This window comes from Tamandua tetradactyla, chromosome 9, assembly GCF_023851605.1.
Source record: "Tamandua tetradactyla isolate mTamTet1 chromosome 9, mTamTet1.pri, whole genome shotgun sequence".
Lineage (NCBI taxonomy): Eukaryota > Metazoa > Chordata > Mammalia > Pilosa > Myrmecophagidae > Tamandua > Tamandua tetradactyla.
Window position 1 is genome coordinate 22161803 of NC_135335.1, and position 24072 is coordinate 22185874.

At 34.7% G+C, this 24072-nt stretch overlaps 1 pseudogene; it reads right to left on the reverse strand.

Moving 5' to 3' along the window:
* Window positions 1-4198: 4198 nt before the first annotated feature.
* On the reverse strand, window positions 4199-5162 carry LOC143645607 (olfactory receptor 5AL1-like; annotated as a pseudogene).
* Between the last annotated feature and the right edge of the window lie 18910 nt (window positions 5163-24072).

Here is a 24072-nt window from a genome sequence, read left to right on the forward strand (position 1 = left end):
TAACAAAAATGTTTTATTAAAGAAAATTGGAGAATAAAATCAAGTTTTTTCTTGCTTACATTTCTCATGATTATTTTCCAACCAACTGAAAACATGAGCTCCTTTAACTGATCTTAACATTTTCTGCAAGGGCCAAAGCCAATTGTAGAAAGTCATTATGATTTAAGGCGTCCTGAGTTTCTTTATCGAATACAAAAATTATGTTGAATTTTTATGTAGACATAAAAAAACACGCATGTGTGTATCCCAAGAAAAGTTGGTAACATGTTTTTATTAGCACTTTGAATTCTGGAACAAGACTGCCTGAGTTTGCTTTTTCCTTCACTTACCAACTGTGCAACCATGAACAGCAGACTTCAAGTCTGTGTGCCTCTGTTTCTAATTCTAGAAAATAATAGGACCCGACTTCTTGGGTTGCTTTGAGGCATAAACAATTTAATATTTATGAAGTGCTTGGACCAATGTTCAGGGATAAGTGTTTGTTAAATAATATTTGCTATATAAATGTTATGCATAATTAAACATGAATTCAGCTTTCAAAAGTTTATCAGTTTTTGAAGTAGCAGGTGCACATCCTGGCTGGTTTAGACTACCTTTGTTAGGCACTTATTCAAGAAATTCTGCTTATTCTAAGCAAACAGAACCAAGAGGTTGATGAGATTTTATTTCCAGATGTCAATTATTTATAAATTGTCGAAGTTCACATAACTAGTAATTTAAAAACTCTAAATGCAACTTCAAGTCTATCTGATTTCTGTTTTCTTAAGTATAGGTGTTATAAATAAAAGGTATTATAATACCTGGATTTAATGTGTCATTATCAGACTTTCAAAACAGCACTTTTTGCTTTTGTTCTAAACAAAACAGTCGTGATATCATCTATCTGTACTGCTTTTAATGCAATCGTTCTTGTAAGAGCATGGCATATAATTAAAAATTAATGATTGATGTGCTTTTGTTATTTTGACATTTCAAAAAAAGTAATTCAAAATTAGTGATTTAATGTTATGTTGTATTTTACCATTTTTGAAGGATATTTGATACTTGTGGTCATGACATAGGATACAGCTTGAAATTTGCATGATGAGGTGATTATTTTCTCTTCTGCACTTAATTTGCAAATAATTCAGCTTTGCTGCCCTGAAGTCCTTTTAGAACCTTGTGACTTGAATTAAGTCCCAGGTTTTTAAAGCAAGTTTAATAGAGAAATATAGTGTCTATTCTTTCCACCACACTTAGGCATGCTAAATGCATTTATATAAGAAAAGATGCACATAACTCACCTATTGCATGCACAGCACATAGAAGAAACATAGTCTCCCTTTAACATGTAAAGAAATTCATGTCTATAGAAATTAATCCACCTGAAGAACTCTGCTTTCACTGCACCATTCTGCTTTATAAGCATATTAAAACAGAAATACTTAATATTAATTGAAGTTTTCATGTCTTTCTACATTTTTAATTCCTACTATTGACAATCACTTCTTAAGTTAACTCTGGTTTTTTTCAGAGACTAAGAAATTCAACTGTATTTGATAAGCATGCTATTCACTCCTTCTTGGGCAAAAACTGTTCTGTGCAACCTTTAAACCTCTTCTCTAGGATTTTTTACAGGAGGCTGAGTTCTAGTCTCAAAATGCCAGTCCCTAAGTCCAAACATAAAGCTCATCTTTATGCATTTTATCTCTATATTTATGTCAATAAAGTATGCATTTTTCATCTCTCCTTTGGTGCTTATGATGTTTTTTGTATCTGAATACACATAAAATATACAAGATGCTGGAGGTAAAAACAAATAGCAGTTAGGGACAGTGGCAGAGTCCAAGATTAGTGAAGAACATGACCAATTTCAGAAAGATTTCCCCTTAAATTTCAATTTTGTTACTACTAGTTGTATAATAAAGTTCCAGTTACTTATAAATTAAAACCACTGCTCATCTCACAGGTTAAAGATGAAGATTTCAATATAAATGTATGTAAATACATTGGCCCAGTGACTGGCACCTAAAGAAACTTCATAAATATCAGCTTGTTTATTACTATTATTGTCAATGACATGGACATCACTAAAACATCAGGAGCTTCTGTTACTTGAGAAGACATATGCTGTCCTTCTCTCCTGGTTCTGGCTTCAATGACTCTCTCCAAATGTCTCTGGGTATTTCTCTGTATGGTCTCCTGCTTTACCAGCTTTCTATCTTCTCATAAAGGATTCCAGTGAAGGATCAAGACCCAGTTTGATTGGGTTGCATCACATCTCAATTGAAATAGCCTTACCAAAAGGTCCCACCCACAATAGGTCTGTTCCCACAAAAATGGATTAAAAGACACACTCTCTCCTGGGGTCCACAATAGCTTCCAATCAGCACCCTCATACACCACCAAAGGGTTTGGGGAAGTGGGAGAGTCTCAGACACCTTTGAAGTCAGCATTACTGAGAGGCAAAAAGATGATAAAGGCAGAAGGCCCTTTGTCCTATATATGGTGACCTTTCCTTTCTAGGGCTTATGAATATATTCTGTGCCAGAATTAGGCTCATATAACTTTCTAATAGTTTTTGAACTTAAGAAAAATTTTAATTTAAAATTGTGGTTTTTTTTTTTTTTTTTGGTTTTTTGCATGGGCAGTCACCGAGAATAGACCCCAGGTCTCTGGCATGGTAAATGAGAACTCTGCCTCTGAGCCACTGTTACCTGTCCTTGAAACTGGCTTTTGAGTGATTTCTGTGAATCACTACTAAGTTTTTTTAAAGTATCTCAATACCACCACACAGCATACAAAAAAAAAAACTCAACATTTTACATCTCTCCTTAAAAGTATAGGAAATTCATTAAAAATTGAGCTTGACAGTTGGATAAAACAATTCAATCTTGGTTATTCCATTTATTACCCATATATATACACACATGTACATATACATATGTTTATAAATTATGTAAACTAATTTCAAGTCCTTTCTTTATAGAATGAAGAATTATGTTCTTCTCAGTTGGTATTATGAAAATTAATCCAATCCAGTTAAAGTGTTGGATACGCCTGAGGCACAAAAGCATTCCATAGCTCTATTTTATTTTGAAAAGTTTGAAACAGAAAAAGAAAACACAATTAACTAATCTAATGTTTATTAAATGTATCAATAATGATGCTTTTTTTCAAGGGAAATGTGCACATTTAAATGATATTGAGTAGCACGTGTGCAGAAGACTAAAATAATTCAATTAAAAATGTTCATCAACACACAGAAATAAATTTTAATGTATTAAATTATTTTAAAAGATCACAAGAAAATACTCCTTAGTTTTAATTTTCAGTTTGTTGGTTAAAATTAGGCATATTTTAAAACAGTGGCAACTATTTCTAAAAGGGCAATAACCTCTTTACCTAAAATCAAATCAAATGAATCATTGACACAATAGTATTATAAATCATGAAAAATAATAGCAATGTTTATGAAGCACTAGTCATGTGCAAAGAATTGTGAAAAACTTGTCATATATATCATTTTATTTGACCCTCACAATCAGTCTAAACAAAAGAAACTGTTACTAAATTTAGTAGCTGAGAAAACCGAGGTGCAGAAATGTGAAATTATGTTCCCATGCTGGCAGTTATTACTTGGAAAAGCTAAGCTTTTTAGCCAAACTGTTTTAATGAAGAGTATAATTTCTTAATCACACCTTTACCAATATAGGACAAGTAGCAAATTATAATGGTGTGAAGCTGCACCAGTGATCTAAACTGATGCACAATCAGTGTCACTAAATGCTTGATATCAAAGTAACTCTGCTCCTATATTATCCAGTGCTCACCCCCAAAATTTCTGCTATTAAAATTTGACATTTCCCGTATAACTACATGGTTATCTATTTCAATACAATCCAAAATTTCTCAATGTCACACAGATTTCAAATAAAACTATTTCCTGATTTTTTCCCTTTTTTTGGTGATATAGGGTCATCATCAAAGAGGATTAAGATACCTCTCTCTCTGTCTCTCTCTCTGTCTCTCTCTCTTTTTCTTCTTTTCAGTCCAATTCATTTTCATGTACAAATCTTTCAGAGCAAAACTGCAATTTATTCTCCATGAGACTAAGGAACTATACATAAGAAAAAAACATTTGAGAACTTGAAGTAAGGGATTTGGCTCTATCATTTATTAGCATTATCACAGAAAAAAAGACATAACCCAAAGTGTTCTAATCCCTGTCCAGTGTTTCTTCAGTTACTAGAGAGCCAAATGCAACTTTCCTAATTCCCTTCAGTGCACTTTTTACCTCCTGATTTTTCATGCTATAGATTAATGGGTTTAGCATGGGAATCACCACAACATAAAACACTGAGGCAAATTTATCTGTGTTTGGAGAATGGCTTGACTTGGGCTGTAAGTACGTGAAAATGATTGTCCCATAAAATATGATGATGGAAGTCAAATGGGAAGCACAGGTAGAAAAGACTTTCTGTTTTCCTTCAGCGGAGTGGATCTTCAGAATGGCAAAGAGAATGAAGACATAAGACATTAGCACAATCAAAAGAGAGCAAAGAGTATTGAACCCAGCAATGATAAATAGCATCAGCTCTTTGATGTAAGTATCAGAGAAGGCCAGAGTCATCAAGGGAACATCATCACAGTAGAAATGGTTGACCATACTGGAGTCGCAAAAAGACAAGGAGAACGTTGCCACCATCTGAGCATGACCAACCGTAAATCCATAAATGTATGTGCTAGCAGTCATTCGAATGCAGTTTGCTAGGCATGAGAACAACATACAGTAAAGGGTTGCAGATGGCAACATAGCGATCATATGCCATAATTGAAAGCAAGTACATTTCACAAACTACAAATGTGATAAAGCAGCACACCTGAATTGCGCAGGCATAAAATATTATACTTTTAACTTCATGCAGGAAGTTTGCGAAGGTGTTTGGGGTGGCAGATGAAGTAACAGAAAAATCAACAAAAGCCAGATGGCTGAGAAACAAATACATGGGTGTGTGAAGCTGAGAACTGATCTGGATTAGCAAAATCAAACAAACATTACCCACAACACTAACTAAATAGATCACCAGGAAGACACCAAAGAGAATGGCTTGTAGCTCTGGACTGTCTGTGATTCCCAAGAGGATGAACTCAGACACTGCAGAATGATTGCTTTTGACCATGAAATGCATGTACAATTCTTTCCCAGCCAACATTCCTAGACCATTTGTTCTGAGTATTCTTGACTCTTGAGTTTTCAAGTGGATGTTAGGAGATGGTTCTGACCCACAGTAATCCTATGGTGAACACATTCAAAGAAGAATTCTGATGGGTTCGTGCTGTTATCCTCAAAATAATTTCTTCTTTCAGAGTGAAGAGATTTGTTCTAGACAGATATGACAAAGCATGAAATTTTATTGAGATTTTTTTTCATTTAAACTGCATTCAATTGAAAAATCTGTCCTATATTTTAATGATAGGAATTAAAGATTGAAAATTATTTGATCACCATTATCAATATCTAAAAAAAATTACTGGTATTTGGAATATCTTATATAGAATCTGTGAATTCATTTGAAAATTCCTAATTAAAAGGAAATAATAAATGAAAAGACTGATCACAGAATGTGAATTTTTTCAGTTATGGAAGATAAACATTTTGAATGCTGATAATCTCTAGTCCATCAATTTGGGACATTTTTTATTTTCTTTCCTTATTTATCTTTAATTCCTAGTTTTTCTTTAATTGCATGTAGTATTTGTGAATTAAAGGAGACAGAAAATCTCAGAAGTGTGAATAGCCTATTTTAGTTAAAATAGGCATAACAGGATTAATAAAATATTAATTTCTGATTTCCTGACTCAGAAAACACATCTTCAAACATCCAAATACAAAGCAAGAGAAGAAAAAACATTCTAGGATAAATTTGTGAAATGTGAACTTGCTTCTGGCTAATTAAAATGAAGCACATTTTAATGATATTTGCTCTAGCAGAAGTGACACATATTTGACTTCCATTTTTCACTATATAATCTCGAATAGTCTTTCTATAAACCCTATAGATTGGCAGTACAGCTATCATCCTCGTTTTCAGATATTGAAATGGAGGCTGAAAGTTTGGGTCATCTTCATTTTTCATGATCAGCATAGGGCAAAGCAGAAGAACTCATTAACTGGTCCCAGACTTGATTTCCTAATCTCAAGTCATAGGATATGTAGTCTTCTTCCAGAGAGGCAAGGATTTCTCCATCCAAAACTACTTCTCAAAACTACTTTGTAAAGGCAATCTGAGTTAGTTCACATCATGTGCTTTGAATATTACTTATCTCATGCTAGATGCTAGTTGAAATTTAGCTCTTAAGAGTATTAATATCATTTCAAATGAGGCTTACTGTGCAGAAATATGCATGCAATCCCATAATCCTGAAGAATGCAGATACTTACCTGTTTGTAGTATTTTAAATGTATTCTCCCTTTGCCCCCCAATTTGTGACTAAAAATCATTGTTCTGCTTAGTTCTTACTCTCTCTAGCACTTACATAACTGTGTTTTACTGAAACCTGTGTAACCCTTGCTTCCTTATTACCAAACTCTCCAACATCTTTAATAATTTAATATTAAACTCTTTAACTGAAATCTGGATCCCTCTCAAAACCTCCTCCTCTCCAGGCCACATCTCTGCAGACCAGATAATTTGCAACTCTCCACATATTTCAAAATTGGGAAGAAAAATGAGGCATCATTAATGCTCTAGGCATCGTTTCAAATTTATTATGTCTCTCATTTGTGCAAACACTTACAATACCTTGAAATTTATATCCATCTTCATTGTTGTCATTTATAGCCTCCTTTAACTCACTGAAGAGTTTGTCACTGAGATCATTTTATTTCCTCTCCCTCAATATCTCATCAGTGCCCATGAAGGCCACACATTTAACAATATAGTTTCTCATATTCATGGTATCTTGAATCCACCAAAAATCCACTTGAGTTTCCCACATCCATGAATTCATTTTGTTTTCTATTTCATCTGGAAATTGAGAAAATGTTAAATACCCTAAATTAAATCGTTATTTTATGACTAAGACCTCTGCTCCTTTCTTTTATAACTTGGCTGTGATGTTACAATTTTTAATTTATTCACTCATACCACTATTTCCTAAGTCACAGTAATTATCTCTTATCAATTATATCACTTTATTTAATTAATTCTGCCCCTACACAGATTAGACTCTGTGAGTTATTATTACAATTACCTTTGCCAACATCCTAAACATCCTTGCTTTGTTTCCCTGCAGATACACCAAAATGTGGGTATTTGAGGAATGCTCTTCTCTTCACAATTGTACTTGAACTACAAAGAACACCATCCAGGCAAAAGTGAGCAATAATGAAATTATGACATACAAAATCAAACAATAGGGTGGGTCATGGTGGCTCAGTAGGCAGAGTTCTCATCTGCCATGTCGGAGACTAAGGTTCAATTCTCAGGCCTTGCCCATGCAAAAAAAAAAAAACATATAGTAATGAACAGTTGTTTTCTTTTCTGAATCAACTTTGCCACCAAGTTTGTGCTGCTATTTCAAACCCTTGGACTTTATTCACCCCTTCCCATGTCATTTGGCATTTCCATAGATGAAAACAATTCCAACATCAGAGGGAAATTTAAAGTAATAAAATGGAAAACTTCTTGTCACCAGGTGTTGAAAAAAACCTACCTGCTTTCACATCTATCCTTTCTAATATTTTGGTGATGGTGTTCTATTTCTAATAATTAAATCTATATTTGGCCCCCATGTTTTTTTTCACATTACAGTTTTATCCTGTAAGTTCTGGATACATGTACCCAACAGTTTGCCAGATTAGAATTAGATATTTCAGAGGTACTAAATTGATTACATTTCAGAGAACTCAGCAATGCAAAATCCACACTGCTCTGCACATATGCCTAGGCACCAATATTTTCTAAATCACTGAAAGTGGTCATCTTCCAGCCAGGCATCTAGGAAGAAACCAAGAAAACATTTTTCATATATCATTCTCCCTTCCACCAATAATGAAATAATTTTTGAAGACTACTAATTTAATCTTTTCCCCCAAATATGTCTATTTCTACTATCAACTATATTACTTATTTAGGTCTTTACCAAACTTTGCTGGGTTACTGCCCTGTGATTTTTATCCTAGCTTCCAGCCTTGCACAGTTTCACATTTGTGCAAGTTTGAGTGTACTTTCTAATGCCAAAATCTTAGCTTGTTGATCTTACATTGACTTTAAGTCAAATTCTAAACTCTTTAATGTGGCTAACTCAACCTTTGATAAACAAACTCCTGCTTTGCAGATGAATATCATCTCTTCAACTACCCCAGGAAATGTCCATGCTCCAAAGCAATGTTTCATAGCCTCAGTTTAGCATTTATGACAATGGACTGTGTACCTCATTTGGTTAGAATACTACTCCCTGTATCATCACCTCTCTACTTGGCTACTTTCTTTTCACTTACCTTGCAGATTTCAGGTGAAATTTCCCTTCCTTCTAGAAGCTGTTCACTACTGATCAAGGGTCACACTCACTAATTCATCCAGCTGTTTATTTTTCATTTAAATTTCAAATTCTTGAAATTTCCTTTAAATTTCAAATTTTTGATAACCATATATGGTTTTATATTTTCCCCAGTTTTATCCCAAGTACTTAGCAGTTGTGGCAGTTGGTAGACTTTCCAAATGGACTGGTACAATAACTGAATGAATGAATAATAGATTTGTGTTACTCCAAACCCTTTTTTATTACCTAGAATATTTTCTGCAATACGCTGTCTTTGAGTAATCCACAACAAAATCAAATAGAGACCAATAAATCTCCAGGCATACTCCATGGGTAAGAACAGTACTTAACATTATATTTAAGTACATTTAGTATATTTTATATAATTTATTGTTCCCTCTAAAACCTTTATCTGGTATTACATCATTTTAAACAATTTTGTTTTTAAATTTAATGGTGTCTCACATGCATGAGCTGGTCTATTGGGACATAATTTTCTTAACAGGCAGGCAAAAACCACTTCAAATGGCAGAGCTTTATGCAAAGTCTAAGTATAATAACAACTTAATCATTAATGGAATAGGCATTTTAACATCTGAGAGAACAAATTACAAAATGTTTAATTATATGTGTTTTGTATTTAAATGTTAAATGGATTTTATTGAAAGTATAAGTTTCAGTAAGAAGTCATTTTATCAAACTGAATTAATTTGATGTTGGACTTTGCAAAGCTTCAAAGATGACACTAAATCTCAACTTTATGTATGCAACTCAATAATTTGTTGAACTTTAAGCAAATTATAATTAAACCATGCATTCCTTATGATGTGGTTCATAAACAAGCCTGTGCAATTAGGCAGACGTTAACTTCAGGCTTATTAAATAGAACCCCATTAGGTGTGAGCCTGAAATGCAGTAATTAATTCCTTCCAATTAATAAAACACTGAACATGATACTTGATATATAAGGCAAAACATAGCTAGAAGTATTAATATATTAAATTTTGGAATGAGAAGAATAGTTTGGTATAGAAGAAAAAAATTCTGGAAGGTGCAAGACAGTAGTTGAGGAAGAAGTACATGGATGAATTAATTTAAATGAACACAAAACAGAAAATGTTGGCATATAATGTGGATTCCTGCCAGATAGAATCTACCAAAGAGGAATCTTGTAAGAATGACCCAGCTAATGAATATAAGCCAGGTTTTCTTATTGATTGTCACCACATTAGTAATGTGTCCATGAAGTCATGAGTGGGCTCCCAAAAATATGCTTTCTGTCAAGACTGATATAGCTACTTCCACCTTTCAGTGCTCACCTTACCAGCAGCAAAAAACAAATCTCCAAATCCTCTAAATGGAACCATTTCTCAGTGACACCAGCGAACAACATGGCAGAAGGCAGAACCCATCAAATCAGTTCTAGGTTAAAGAAGGAAGTAATTTGACTTTATGGCAATCAGTATGAACACTTGATAAGTATGCGCCTTCTCTGGTTTCCCTGCTTTTGCCAACATAACCATTTGGGTGTTTAAAGAAGGCTTTAATTATTGGCATTTTATTCCACACAGTGTTGCTTGAGGAAAAGAAATTCATTTAAAATCAATGGAGATTGTAACAATAGGACTATAAGAGTCATTGGTCTTATCATTATAAGCCTTAATGCAAAGAATAGTCTTACAAGTGTTTGGTTAAGGCACTTGACTGGAGAGAGTTCCTCCCATTGAATCTTCCTGATAAATGGTGCTGTCTTCACCATAGCAGGAATTCAAGGTACTGTGTTTCAAATGTAGGAGTGGCACATCTCATCATCACACTCAGTAACTCATTGAGGAATTTGTATTCCCAATCTCTTTTGGAACTAGAGGCTCAGCTAGCCCATTGGTCTGATACCTCAAGACCGACACATCCATCATGGAACACAGTAGAAGTCTCACTGAACTGGAAACCACAATATTACCTGGGCTTTTTGTGTTCCTCTTAGTGGGTCAGAAGGAAAAGAAAGGAGATAATTTATTGGTTGTGAGCTCAACCCCATTATGATGAAATGCTACTGTTTCTAAACACATAATGGAAGCAAGAATGATTGTAATTAGAATTCAGAGCATGGAGGCCACTCCCTCTGTGAGTTTCATGGTGAATCCATAAATACATGAAATAGTGGCCATTTGAAGACAAGTCTCCTAGGCATGAGAAATTCATAAGGTAAATGGTAACAGATGGTCATACATCTATCATATGTCATGATAGAGGGCAGAAATACTTTACACACTGAAAAATACTTTACACACTGAAAATGTGATAGATGTGATAAAGCAACAAACTTGAGTGTTTAAAGCATATCTTTTTATGCATGTGACACTCAAGTTTATTGAACATGCATAAAAAGATCTGCTTTTAAAAAAGATATGACTTTAATTTCATGTAGAAATTTCACTACAGTGTTCGGAATAACACAGAAGGTATAGCAAAAATCAGCAAACCTATAAGGTAGGTTAAAAAGAAAACACAGGTATGTGAAGTTGAGTATTAATTCAGATTAGCACAATCAATCCAAAATTACTCATGGCACCAACTAAATAGATATTTAGAAAGATCCCCAAAAGAATGGTCTGAAATTTCAAATCATCTTTAAGCTCCAAGAGGATGAATTCAGCCATTGTTAAATGACTGCATTTGGCCATGGCATACATGTAGAAATTTCAATAAGTAAGTTCATGCAAAAGTTCTGAGAAATCTTGAATCTGTAAGAAATTATCCAAGTTGATATTAGAAGATGATCTATTGTTCAGAAAAACATGTTAAATTTATTCAAAGAATAACCCTGATAAATGTTCTTAATTATTTTTTGGTTTTACTTCTGTTTTATGTATGATATATTCCAGGTAGAAATTCCAAGGTGTAAAATCCTTTGGGGAGTAAGAAATAAAGAGAGGATTTCATTTAAATTTTATTACCAGAAAAATAGATAAGTCTATACTAAAGATAAATAAAAGGTAGAAAACAAAAATATGAAAATTAGAAAGTGAAGAATTTAAAAAAATATATTAAAAACAATACTTTAAGTTTCAGAATTATGGTGCACAAATTTTAACAGTAATTTACACATGTTAGATTAGAAAGTTTATATGAAGAAAAACACTTAAGAAGATGTATTATGATAGGCCATACACCAAAGATTAATAGTGTATCTTAGGGTGTAGCTTTCTTTTCTCGTATTTGTATATCTAAATTTTAAAAATTTTTAAAAATCAATATTCAGTGCTTATAAGTTAAGGAACAAAAATGAAACATCAAAACTGTCCTGAAAGCACAGGCATATTTACATATTTAGACATATGCTAATGCATGCGTGTGTACATATGGTAGGTGTAGAATTAAGGAACTAAAAAGTACAATGCTTAAAAGATGATGTAGGGCAGGCCACCATGGCTCAACAGACAGAGTTCTCGCCTGTCATGCAGGAGACCCAGGTTCGATTCCTGATGTTTGCCCATACTAAAAAAAAAAAAAAAGTGCCGCAGTCCAGCCGCAGCAGAGGGAACGGGCTTGAAGGTGTGGAGGGTCGTCGGCGCGAGAAGAACACCAAGAGACAGCTTAGAGAATTTTTTTCTGAGAAGAGTTGCTTAGATTTATTTTTGCTTAACTGATTTTATACCCTTATTCTTGGCAAGGAAACAGGTATCACAGGATCATGATTGTGTCATGGCTTACATTTTAGGTAAAGTTACAGGTTCAGGGAAGCAAAGCGAAAGTACACGTTCTGATTTTCTTAGGAAAATTTACACAAGATTTCAATAGCAGCAAGATATTGGCTTAAACCGCAGACATTGTGTTTGCAGTTTTCTGAGTTTAGACTTTCTTTTCCTATTATTCTACAGGTGAGGCAATATGTCAAGACCTATTTTAATCTGGTTAAAGGTTAGCTTGTTTTGATTAAAAGGTTACATTGTTTATTTAGATTTTTTATTGTTTCATAGCAATGGACCGGTGCCGTGGTGGGGGAGTAAATTTCCAGGATGGCTCAATGCAGGGTTTTTTAATTGTAAGTGTTTACTTTCTATGGGGTACTTTTCTGTGACTTGTTCTAAAAGCACTTCTGCCTGCTGCATCTGCAGCATGACTTGCTTAATGGGGGCGTCCCAACCTAATTTTTTTCAAACAGTCATTAACAAGGTTTTGCAATTTGTACAATTTGTATCATTTTTTCCAATTCTTTTGCTTTCTGATTCGTTTTGATATAATGCTTGGAGCACAACCAGCAACAAGAAACACACAATTAGTGTCGTTAATCCCAGTATTTTTCTATTACACCATTTTATGCCTCGTCCTCTTTTGGGGCATTGAAGGCCTTGCCTACCGCCCTTCTTTCCAGGGAACCATGTCAAACCGGGGAGGAAAAAGAGGACGTGGCAAAAAAGCACATAGCAAAATGGTAAAAAAGGTCCTGCATTATCAGTAGTTACTTTAAACATGAATGGATAAACTCTCTAGTCAGGAAGGAGAGACTGACAAAACGGATTATGAAACATATGATTCAGAGCAGTGCAATGGTGGCTCAGTGGCAGAATTGTTGCCTTCCATGCCAGAGACCCGGGTTCGATTCTCAGTGCCTGCTCATGTTAAAAGAAAAACAAAAATACCCAGCAATGATGCAGATGTAGGCTGCTCACAAGAGACTCACCTTAAATGTAAAGAGACAGATATGCTAAAAGTGAAAGAACAGAAAAAAATATATATTCTTTGCAAATAGTAACCAAAAGAGAGCTTTGGTGACTATATTAATATCAGATAAAATAGAATTTAATTAAAAATAGTTATGGGTATCAAAAAAGTAACTAAAGGGGACAATGCCACAAGAAGTTATAACTATATTGACACCTAATGAAAAAGTCTCAAAATATATGAAGCAAATAATTGAAGGAAGATATAGATGGTTTTACATTAATAGTAGAAAACTTTAATACATTAATTTCAATAATGCATAGAAGATCTAGAGAGAAAATAAATAAAGCAATAGAAGACTTGAATGATACCCTAAATTAATAAGATCTGACAATAATATTTAGAACATTTTACCCCAAAACAACAGAATACATATTCTTCTCTAGTGCACATGAAATATTCCCCAGGATAAACCATGTTACATCACAAACCAAGTCTCACTAATTATAAAAAAAAATCAAAATCATACAATGTTTCTTTTCCCAGCACAGTGGGATGAAGCTCGTAAACAGTAGTATATGGAAACTGGAAAATTCACAAATACATGGAAATTAAATAACATACTCTTAATCAACATTTTGTCAAAGAATAAATCACAAGGGAATTTAGGAAATATATTGAGGTTAATGAAAATGCATGCACAACATATTGCAATTTATGTGATAACTCTAAGGTAGTGCAGAGATGGAAAATTTATAACTGTAAATGTTTACACTGAAAAGGAAACAAAATCTCAAGTCAAAGACTTAACCTCATAGCTGGAGGACCTAAGAAAAGAAATCCAAAACCAAAACAAACAGAAGAAAGGAAATATCAAAGATTAGAGCGAAGATAAATGAAATAGAAAGTTTAGAAAAGAGAGAGTGAATCAGCAAACACCTCCTCCCAAAAAATCTTTGAGATCAATAAAATTGATAAATGTTAGATAGACTGGTAAAGAAAAATAACTATATCAGAAATAAAAAGAGAACATTTTCACTGACCCCACAGAAATAAAAATTATAGTAAGAAGATACTAGGAATAATTGCAGGCCAACAAATTAGATAACTTGATGAAATGGTCAAATTCCTAGAGACATACAAATTACCTACACTGAGACAAGAAGAATTAGGAGATCTCAAAAGACCTTTAACAAATAAAGTGTTTGGTTCATCAATTCAAAACATCTTTAGAAGGGAAAGCTGAGGGCAAGGTGGCTTAACTGTTGTATTTTACCAAACACTTCCAAGAATTAACACTAATCCTGCTTAAAATCTCCCAAAAAGCTGAAGAGGAGGAATGCATCCCAATTCATTCTATGAAGCCAGCCTCACCTAATATAAAAAACAGGTAAAGGGTTGTGAGAGCAGCTCAGTGGTAGAATTCTCACCTGCCATGTGGGAAACCCAGGTTCAATTCCTGGCCCAGGCAGTTCCCAAACAAACAAACATAAAACCAACAAAAACAAAGAAACAAAAAATTCAACAACATGGTGCTGCAATAATGGGATACTCACAAGGAAAGAGAATGAAATGTGACCTCACCATATAACATACAAAAAAAAAGCAAGTAAAGATACTACAAGAAAAAAAAATTACAGACCAATATACCTTATGAACATGAAGGCAATAATTCTCAACAAAATAGTGACAAACCGATTCCAACATCATATTAAAAATGCATGTATACCATGATCAAGTAGGATTTATCCCAGACATGCAAGCATACTTCAACATCAGAAAATGAATTAAAGCAATATGCATTAACGGAATGGTCATAAAAAATGCAGGTCATTGATAAAAAATCAATTATCTCAATTGATGCAGAAAAATCATTTGACAAAATCCAACACCTTTCTTGACAAAAACAATTAGAAAAAATCATAATAGAAGGAAACTTCCTCAACATGATAAGTGGCATATATAAATGATCCATTACTAGAATACTCAGTCTGAAAGATTGAAATTTTCCCCATAAGATCAGATATAAGACAAAATGGACTACTGTCAATATTGTTATTCAACATTATTTTGAAAGTGCTAGCCAGAGCAATTAGGCAAGAAAGAACAGGTATCAAAACGATAAAGGAAGAAATAAGACTTCTTATTTGTAGACAGCCTTTCCTAAATATAGATAGCCCTGAAAATGCAACAAAACAATTAGAGTGATAAACCAAGTCAGCAATGTGGTGGGGAAAAGATCAATACTTAAAATACAGTAATGTTTCTATTCACTTGTGACGAACAATTTGAAGAGGAAATTAAGAAAAAAATCGATTTACAATTGTGACTAAAAGAATCAAATAACTAGGAAAAAGTTTAACCAAGGATGTGAAGGTCTTATACATGAAAAAAAAAACATAGACCATAACTAAAATGAATCAAATAAAACCTGAATAAATGGATTATTCAGAGTAAATATTGTGAAGATGTCATTATACCCAAAATGATTTACAGATTCAATGCAATTCCAGTGAAAAGTCTAATGACCTTCTGTTCTAATTTGCTATTTTATAGTTCTAACACCAAGAAAATTTCCAATTAAAACAAGTCTATAGAAATGTCCAATCTAAGGCATCCATGGAAAGATACCTAGGTTCAAGAAGGCCAATGACATTCAGGGTTTCTCTCTCAGCTAGAAGGGCACATGGCAATATCTGATAGCTTTCTCTTCTAGCTTCTTGTTTCATGAAGCTCCCTGAGAGGTACTTTCCTTCATCATCTCCAAAAGTCACTGGCTGGTAGACTCTCTGCTTTGTGGTTCTAAGGTGTTCTCAAGCTTTCTCCAAAATACTTCTTCTTTTATAGGATTCTAGTGAACTAAGCAAGACCCACTTATGGGTTTAGACATATCTCCATCTTATCGAGATTACCTACTCATGGTTGAGTCACATCTCCATGGAGATAATTTAATCAAGTTTCCAACTTATAAAAAGAAGAAACCATTCCTCCCACAAGATTGATTAAGATTAAAACATGGTTTTCCTAGGGTACATAAATCTTTTCAAACCAGTACATTCCACCCTATGAAACCTAAAAAAAGACATGTTTTTTCCATATACAAAATACATTCATTTCATAGCAATATCAGAGGACCTTAAGCCATTCCAGTAACATTATGAATACAATACAATGTTAAAATCAGTACAAAGTCAGGTTCAGTCACGGTCTGACCTAAAGCAAAGGTCTCCTCTAGCTCTGGAACTATATAACCCAGAACAAGTTATTTGCTGCCAACATACAAAGGAAGAACAGTCATGGGATACATACACCCACTTCCGTAGTGAGGAAGGAACACAGGGATCACCAGACCCATACAAAAGTCCTACCCTTTCCAAAGGCCTACACAGTGGCCCACTGCTTTCTGAATGCAACCTTGGGGGACACTGGGGAGACCACCTTTTCTTCAACTCCACCCTCTCCAAGCATTGGGGCTACACCTGGGTTCTCTGTCATCTCTGGGGCACATGCTCAATCCCACTATGTGGTAGCAGCCAGGCTCTCCTCAAACACTAGTTAATGTTCTCTACCTTTTCAGAGGCCTCAGGTGCCAGGGCTCTTCCACTGCAATGAGGTCTACCTTCAGGGCAAACTCACCCTCTCCAGGAGCTTGGGTGGGTCCACTCTCTTGGCCCAAGGCTACCTTAATGTCAGAACCTAGCCTCCATAGCTTTGCCTCTGAGATTATTTTTCCTCCAATGCATCCCTTCTCATCCCTCTCAGTCCTGACTGGCAGTGATTATCTTTATACAGATCCCACAACACTCTTGTTGGCTTTTTATGAAGTAACCTTGGATTGTGCCCATTAGACATAAGGGCATTCCATAAATCCTCCATGGATAGCTCCATGTCTGATCATGGCTTTCTCTGAAATGGCTGACTGATTCCACATTTGGCCAAATCCTCACACGTGGCACCATTCTGTAGGGTCTTCCTGGAAACCCATAATTTTCTAGAACATCAATTTCTGGTATCTCTGTACCCAAGAATTCAGTTCTCAGCTTATCTTTTTCCTGTTGCATTTCACTATGAGCTGTGAGGAGAAACCAGGCTGCACTTTCTACATTTAATTTGGAAATCTCTTCTTCTAAATATTCAAGTTCATGGCTTTTAAAATCTGCCTTCCAGCCAAAGCTACTAGTCAATTTTGCCAGATTATCTGCCATTTTAAAACAGGGATCACCTTCTTTCCAGCTTGCAGTTATACATGCCTCATCTCTGTCTAGAGTTTCATCAGAGGTATTTTTAGAGTCCACATCTCTACCAACATTCTCTTCAAAGCATTCTAGGCCTTCTCTATCAAGCTCCTCACAAAAACTGCTCCAAAACCTTCCCCTTATCCATTTAAAATACTGTTCCAATATGTTTAATATTTGCAGACTGCAGCAGCACCCTACTCCTTGGGTGCCAAAATCTGTTCTAATTTGCTAGTTTGCAGTTCTAATATCAATAAAATGTCCCAATTAAAACAAGTCTATAAAAATGTTCGATCCAAGGCATCCAGGAAAGATACTTAGGTTTAAGAAGGCCAATGACATTCTGGGTTTCTCTCTCAGCTGGAGGGCACATGGCAAAGTCTGCTAGCTTTATCTCCCAGTTTTTTGTTTCATGAAGCTACCTGGGAGGTGTTTTCCTTCTTCATCTCCAAAAGTCACTGGTTGGTAGACTCTGCTTCATGGTTATATGGTGTTCTCAAGATTTCTCCAAAATACTTCTTCTTTTGTTGGATTCCAGTAAATTAATCAAAACCCACTTACAATGAGTGGTGACACATTTCTGTCTAATCAAATTTAATACCCACAGTTAATTGAGCCAACCTACAGTGCTGAATGGGAATTAGAAGAAACAGTTTCTCCCACAAGATTGATTAGGATTAAAACATGTCTTTTCTATGGTACATAAATCTTTTCAAACCAGCACCCTTTCTTTGCAAAAATGGAAAAGCTAGTCATCAAATAAATATGGAAGCATAAGAGACCCTGAAGAGCCAAAGCCATCTTAAAAAAATAAGAATGAGTTTGGAGAACACATCTTTCAATTTTTAAAACTTATTACAAAGTTACAGTGCTCAAAAGAGTATGGTTGGCAAAAGGACAGACCACAGACCAATGGAATAGAATTGAGAGTTCGGAAATAGACCATCACATTGCTAGCCAATTGATTTTTGAAAAGTTGCCAACTCCACTCAATTAGAAAAGGGTAGTCTCTTCAACAAATGATGTGGGGAAAACTGGGTATCCATATGTAAAGAATGACAACAGACCCCTACATCACTCTATATACAAAAATTAACTCAAATGGATCAAATATCTAAATATAAGAACATGAGTTTAAAACTCCTAGAAGAAAAAGTAGGGAAGCATATTCTGGACCTTGCATTAGGGAATGTATTCTTAGACTTTATACCAATAACACAAACAACAAAAGAAAAAAATACATCAATAGGACTTCATCAAAATAAAGAAAAATTGTGAGCAAAAAGTCTTCATCATGAACGTCAAAAGACAACATACTGAGCATGGGAGAAGATATTTGTAAACCACATATATGATAAGTGTTTACTATCCACATTTAGCAAAGAAATTCTACCATTCAACAACAAAAAGAAAAAGAACCCAATTTGAAAAATTAGTAAGGCTCGGGCAGACCACGGTGGCTCAGCAGGCAAGAATGCTTGCCTGCCATGCCAGAGGACCTGGGTTTGATTCCCGGTGCCTGCCCATGTGGAAAAAAAAAAATTAGTAAGACTCAAATTCACATTCCTTTGAAGATACACATATGGCCAAAATGCATATGAAAAGATGTTCAACTACGTTAACCATTAGGGAAATGCATATCAAAACCACAAGTCACCATTTTATACCCCAATCTTATGGGTAATTTAAAATAAATGAAAAATTACAAGTTTTGGTGAGGTAGTGGAGAAATAGAAATACTTATTTACTGTTGATTACAATCTAAATTGGGTACAGCCACAGTAGAAAACAATCAGGAAGTCCCCTAGAAAGTTAAGTACAGTATTACCATGTGACCTGTCAATCCCACATCTAAGAACATATCCAAAATAATTGAAAGCAAAGACTTGAGTAGATATTTGCATATCAATGTTCATAGTTGCAATGTTCACAATTGCCAAAAGATGGAAGCAACTCAAGTGTCCATCAACTGATGAGTGGATCAAACTTATGGTTTATATATATAATAGACTATTCAGCTATGAAAAGGTACAAAACTCTGATGTATACAACATGAGTGAACTTTGAAATCAGACAACATGTGGCATGAAATGTCAAAAACAAAAATACAATTATTGTATGCTCTCACTGATATGAAATGATTAGAATAAGCAATTCATAGAGTCAGAAATTAGAATTCAGGTTACCAAGGTCTGGGGTGGGGGCATGAACTGAAAGTTAATTCTTAATTGATGCAGGGTATCTGTGTGGGGTGGTGTAAACGTTTGATAATTTATAGTGGTGATGGTAGCACAACATTGTGAATGTAATTAACAACACTGAATTGAATATATGAATGTAGTTAAAGGGGGAAATTTTAGGTGACATATATGGTGCTAGAATAAAACCTGAACAAAAACAATAACCATCATAGGACTCAACAAAACAGCAAACACCCACACTAATGAGATATTGGGGGAGGAGGTAAAGGGATCAGACACAAACATGAAGCTTCTGATGCTTGCTGGGTCATGAGTAAGAAGGTCCTTTGTTTCTGTTTATAATGTCTTGTGTCTTCTCCCAGAATCTATGAAAACGTGGTAAGGTTACTTTGTTAGATTTCAGTAGGGTAAAATCTCAGGCTTTTCACATACTTTGACAATAAAATTACTCCATCTAGAGGTGGTTAAAAGAGACTATGGATAAGGGAAATCCTCAAAAAGAGCATTTTTATTTTCAAACAATGCACTTGGGTTATTGTATTTATTTGAAGGAGGTGGACATAAGTATGACTCTCCAGGGAAATATGAACATTGGAAAGTAGCTTGGCTTAATAATGTGGAATTTGGAAGCAAAAACTTAAAAATTTGACAAGTAACAATAAGTAAGAGATATTTAGAGCAATTTCTCTCAATATACTATGTAATAGTCTGATGACACCCATTTAGATATTAATTTAAGGGTTTCTTCACCTAAGAACCCTCTCTAAGCATTGGTAAGTAAGATATGCCATGTGTTGGTTGTGATCAGTCCCTTTATTGGCCACTTCTGTCCACACAATTTTTTCCTAAGTAAGTTAGCAATGGCAGAATGGATGGCGGTTATTCATTGACTCAACAACATAGTTGAACACAGTACCATTCTCAGTACTCAGCAGTATACAGTGGCAGAAAATAATACTATATGTCCAATTTGACAATTTTCTGTGGATTATTATGTCAGCCTCTTCCAATATATAAGAAGCAGCAATTTGTCTTCACTAGAATAGATGCTTAATTCTGGTTATGGAACTGACTTCTCTAGTGGTTTCTGCTAAAGCCATCAAAATGGGAAAACTCTTCTCACTATTGTGGTATTCCAGCAACATTGTTTACAATCAAGACATTTATTTCATAAGAAATGAAATATAAAATGCCTATAGAATTTATTTTGGCCTTACCTTGTCATCTTGAAACAATTAATGTCATAGACTTTTGTAATGGCCTGTTGAAAATTTAGAATGGCAACTGTGTGATAATACATTATTGGGCAATTTCCCTCTTAGCCAGCATACCCAGGCTTCATTAAAAGTATTGACTAAAATTGTCTCCTCACTATTAAAAAGAATAATCTTCAGGCAAAATATTTGCCTTCCTAACCCATAATTCTGTTCTTTTGTGATTCACAGGTCTTATCCACCAAAGGAAGATTGTTTCCAATAGGAAAAACAAAAATGTCCCATTTAACTTGTGGATGAATGTTGAGTTAACAATGGAATGGATTGGGTTGGCATTTCAATTTTTTTAAGTTTTTTTTTTTCTGCATGGGCAGGCACTGGGAATCGAACCCAGGTCTCTGGCATGGCAAGTGAGAACTCTGCCTGATTAACCACCATGGCCCACCCTAAGGCTTTTTTTTTTATTGGTTTTAGCAAGCTCCAGAATTGAGCCTCAGCCTCCCACTTCTCAGACAATAATTCTTCAATGGAGCTACCCTTGCCCCTGCCAGAATTTCAATTTTAAACTAATATAACACTGTGGTAAACAAAAAATAGCAGTATCACATTGATGTTAATGTCTTAATCCCAGAAACCTCTAAATATGCTAGATTATGAGGCATAATTGATTTTTCAAATGTGTTTAAGGTTAGAGATGCTGAAATGGGAGACATTATACTAAATTATCAAGGTAGAACCAATCTAATTACATGAACCCTTGAAAGCAGAGAATCTTTCCCAGCTGAAGTCAGAGAGATGTTGTGCAAGAAATAAAAGAGATCTGAAGTGTGGTTGGAGCTCAGTCTGATGTTACTGGATTCAAAAATGTAGGAAGGAGACCATGAGTCAATTTACGCATGAGATCTTTAGAACAAGGGAAACAACCCTGAGATGATAGCCAGCATGGGAAAGTTGATCTAAGTCATACAACTTAGATCTTTGAATTCTGCCAGCCAACTGAATTAAAGAGGAAACAGGTTATTTTCTAAGGCCTTCAGAAGGAGTGTTACTCTGCTAATAACTTGTTTTCACTTTTGTGAGACTTTAAACAGCCAAACTACACTGTACCTGAACTTCTGATCTAGAGAATTGTGAGATAAATTTGTGTCATTTTAAATCACATTTTTGGTAATTTCTTATGGCATCAAAAGAAAACTAATACAATCACCACCAATTCCTTCCAAATTTCCTTTGCATTGCAGAGAAGTCAAGATCTTCACTTTTCTAAACTATCTTTGCAAATAGGGTTTCATATTATAGTTTGATAAAAGAAAAACTTTAAAAATATTTGGCCATTAGTATAACAGTAGGAAGCACTCTATCCTGGCAGTGTTTCATTCTGATCTCTGGGCAAATAGATGTGAGATTCACATCGACTCCTTGGCATTGGCTCAAGAAACATCTGATCTATTATTGTAAACTTATAAAGTTGAGCCTTCTGAAAGATTCTTCTTAACCTAGAGCTCAGTGGAGATCTTTGGGAACTTGCTTCAGTGTTTTAGGATGAGGTCTGCACTATATGTCCCACTTTCCTTTGGCTGCAGCTTTCCTAGCTGTATTAGATACTTCCTTGATCTTTGCTCACTGATATGTGCAAACATTTGTCGCAACCCTAATTCCTATGTGTTCACAAATTACTTACTTTTTGGACTGAATCCAGAGTGGTAGAAGAGTGAAGGAGAAAATAGATATCTGGGGAAGAGGACACCAACGTAAGAACTTTCAAAGATGCTATTTAGGGAGGAAAGCTGCTGTTTTGAGGGATAATGTGGAAGCCAGAGCAGTGAAAAAGAAAGAGGAATAGACAATAAGATCCAAGAGTGAACATGGGACAAAATTATTTAGAGCTTTGTGGGTGATTTTAGCTCTTCTATTTTTTTTTTAAATCTTCATAAAATTATTTTTGTGTTTTATAATTTCAAGCATAGACATAGAAATCTTGTCAATTTTAAAACGATTTCAGATACATGCAAATTGCATGATAAGACACAAATTGAAACATTTTACAGAAATATATCTACACAAGTAAGTACTTAATAACAATAACAGAGAAAAGGTCCTATTCTTTATTTATTAATTAAAAAATAAATTAACTAACATTTAGAAATCATTCCATTCTACATATGCAATCAGTAATTCTTAATATCATCACATAGATGTATTATCATCATTTCTTAGTACATTTGCATCAATTTAGGAAAAGAACTAGCAAAACAACAGAAAAAGATATAGAACAATAATATAGAGAAAAATAAAAATAATAATAAAAATAAAAAATATATAAAAAAGAAAAGAAAAAAACAAAAAACACAAACAAACAAACAAAAAAACTATACCTAAGATGCAGCTTCATTCAGTGTTTTAACATAATTGCATTACAATTAGGTAGTATTGTGCTGTCCATTTTTGAGTTTTTGTATCTAGTCCTGTTGCACAGTCTGTATCCCTTCAGCTGAATTACCCATTATCTTACCCTGTTTCTAACTCCTGCTGGTCTCTGTTACCAATGACATATTCCAAGTTTATTCTCGAATGTCGGTTCACATCAGTGGGACCATACAGTATTTGTCCTTTAGCTTTTGGCTAGACTCACTCAGCATAATGTTCTCTAGGTCCATCCATGTTATTACATGCTTCATAAGTTTATACTGTCTTAAAGCTGCATAATATTCCATCGTATGTATATACCACAGTTTGTTTAGTCACTCGTCTGTTGATGGACATTTTGGCTGTTTCCATCTCTTTGCAATTGTAAATAATGCTGCTATAAACATTGGTGTGCAAATGTCCGTTTGTGTCTTTGCCCTTAAGTCCTTTGAGTAGATACCTAGCAATGGTATTGCTGGGTCATATGGCAATTCTATATTCAGTTTTTTGAGGAACCGCCAAACTGCCTTCCACAGTGGTTGCACCATTTGACATTCCCACCAACAGTGGATAAATGTGCCTCTTTATTCACATCCTCTCCAGCACTTGTCATTTTCTGTTTTGTTGATAATGGTCATTCTGGTGGGTGTGAGATGATATGTCATTGTGGTTTTGATTTGCATTTCTCTAATGACCAGGGACATTGAGCATCTCTTCATGTGCCTTTTGGGCATTTGTATTTCCTCTTCTGAGAGGTGTCTATTCAAGTTTTTTACCATTTTGTAATTGGGTTGGCTGTCTTTTTGTTGTTGAGTTGAACAATCT